This window comes from Propithecus coquereli, unplaced genomic scaffold (assembly GCF_000956105.1).
Source record: "Propithecus coquereli isolate 6110/MARCELLA unplaced genomic scaffold, Pcoq_1.0 Scaffold88, whole genome shotgun sequence".
Taxonomy (NCBI): domain Eukaryota; kingdom Metazoa; phylum Chordata; class Mammalia; order Primates; family Indriidae; genus Propithecus; species Propithecus coquereli.
This window is the reverse complement of record NW_012155062.1, coordinates 7145732-7148158: the sequence shown is the minus strand read 5'-3', so window position 1 is coordinate 7148158 and position 2427 is coordinate 7145732. Positions and strand designations below refer to the sequence as shown.

At 43.2% G+C, this 2427-nt stretch overlaps 1 protein-coding gene across 3 annotated transcripts in view; it reads right to left on the bottom strand.

The window, feature by feature from the left end:
- Positions 1–2427, bottom strand: part of NCK2 (NCK adaptor protein 2) — a 145454-nt gene that overhangs the window by 68646 nt on the left and 74381 nt on the right. Inside the window, exon 1 of one of the 3 annotated variants that reach the window (XM_012664331.1) lies at positions 944–981. The exons of the other annotated variants lie outside the window; for them this stretch is intronic. The gene's annotated coding sequence lies outside the window, so the exon portion shown is untranslated. Of the gene's footprint in view, positions 1–943; positions 982–2427 lie in introns of those variants that run through there. 3 annotated transcript variants of the gene reach the window in all.

Sequence of the window (2427 nt, the reverse complement as noted above, 5' to 3'; positions counted from 1 at the left end):
ATGTACCCTCCACCGAGTTTCTCCCAACAGTTACATTTTATACAACTGCAATACAATATCAAAATCAAGAAACCGACATTAGTATAATGTGTGTGGTTCTGTCATTTATCACGTGTCAGACCCCCGCAGCCCCCACCCCAAGCAAGACACAGGACTATTCCATCACCACAGAGACCTCCGTCGTGCTACGTCTTTTATAGTCACAGCCATCCCCAAACTCTGATAACTAATCTGTTCCACATCTCTGTAATTGTGTCATTTTGAGAATGTTATATAAATGGAATCACACAGTATGTGACCTTTTAACTTTTGTTGTTTTAAGGCAAAAAGAAATTTTATTGAAAGGATAGAGAACATGCTCTGTATGATTTCGATTGTTTGAAATTTGCTGCAATTTGTTTCTTGGCCCAGCATATGGGCTAACGTGGCAAATGTTCTGTGGGTGCTTGAAAAGATGTGATTCTGCTGTTGCTGGGTGGAGTGCTATAAATGTCAATTAGATCCTGTTAATTGATGGTAGTGTTGAGTTCTTCTATATCCTTGCTGAATTTCTGTGTAGTTGTTTTATCAACTCTTGAGAGAGAGGTGTGGAGATCTCCAAGTGTAACTGTGGATTTGTCTATTTCTTCCTGTAGTTCTATCAGTTGTTGCTTCATTATTTCACAGCTCTGTTGTTTGGTTCGTGTATACTTATGAATGCTATGTCTTCCCGGCCGACTAACCCTTCTCTGTCCCTGGTACCTCTACGCTTATGTGCCATCAATATAACCATTCCTGCTTTCTTGTGATTAATATACAGTATAATATACAGCTCACACAGTATATCTCTTTCCATTTTTTAGTTTTCAACATATGTACATATATAAGCATATAAAACATCTCTAAAGTGTGCCAGGATAAGACAGGGGAGACGGGCAAGCTGCTCAGAGGAAAGGACACTTACTTGGCCAGGACTTTGTGTTGAGAGGGAGGGGTATGCAGGAATCAGTCAGGAATAGCTTAAATCTAGGGGCCTAGAATTATACAAAAGAGTTCAGAGCCCTTTGCCACATAATCTATTTGGAATTTGGTTTTAATTTAGGAATAAGAAATTCCTGGTTTATTAGTTATATTTTTGCTGAAAAAACTAGGTGATTAGATATTCTATATATCAGCCCCTTAAGGTTTCCATTACTGAGGTTTTCAAAATGACAGGCCTCCCCACAAACATATCATCCACATTGCAAGCAAACCACCTGAGGGGACAGGGTTGGGCCTCACAGGGCTGGTCTTCTAAGGGACGTGGAATATCTGATCACCCTGCTCTAGAGTTATAAAGGACATAATGCCACCATTTTGGTTAATCGGAAGCTCCATCGAGATCCATAAGATCCACAGGATCTCAGCAGCTCCAAACCTTATCACGAGGACACTGTGATGTAAAGAGCTCCAAGGCTGAAGAGCAGAGGATCTGGTTATGTAACAGGGCACATTGCAACTGTTTTTTGGGGTATAGCATAACTGACAGCGTGGAATGTGTGTATACTGCCTCCTGTAAAGTTATAAATATTTCCCATCCCTCCACTCTGCTGGTGACCCAGATAATGGCTGCACTGGGCAAAAATAAGGGCTCTGTAAAAAATTCCTAAAAGAAGAGAAATTATTATTCCCTGCTGTGTGGTAATATGGACTCTGCTACGTGATTTCCCTGCCGACCCTTCTCCACGAACCCACCATCCCACAAGCCAGAATCTCCAAAGTGGAAAATGTGAGGCATGGGAAGAAGCAACTAGAGCTCCCATTTCTGGTATGTTCTAAAAGCACTACAGTGCCCCATGCTGCTTCCTATTTCTCCATTATATTTTGTTAAATTTCTGTGCATAAGACAGGTCTCCACTGAGTGTTAGTTCACCGTAAGGATCAAAGATCAGAATTGCCAATAAACAAATGCTAGTCATGGAGAGAGATTTTTAGAAGTCTAATGAATTATCTAAAGTGTGAATATATGAAAACTCCAAAATGAAGGAACTCAGAGTAAGTCCCTTTAGGGAAGATCAATGTGACAACACAGATGCCCAGGCCCTGTCCACCTACTCCAGGCTAGTCTGAAGTGGACCCTGAGGGTCCCAGGTGACTCCTGTGTGCAGCTGCAAGCACTGTCTTACAGAGCTTCCCTGGGCCTGGAGAGAGCAGAGAGGCAGGCGCCGTGCCATGTCTACCCCCACTCCTTCTCCCACCAACCTCCCTCCATGCCTGGTACCACTCAGCCCACAAAAGCCAGCCCTAGCTGCTTGCAGCTTTCCTGGAATTCAGACTCAGATGGTAGACAAGCTCCTGGTCTCACTGTAGTTGGGAAGATGGAGGGACTGGTGTCCCACACACTCTGAACACATTTTCCCACAGAATTCTATGGGGTATGGCGGCCTGGTTTGTGGTACGAAACTGCCT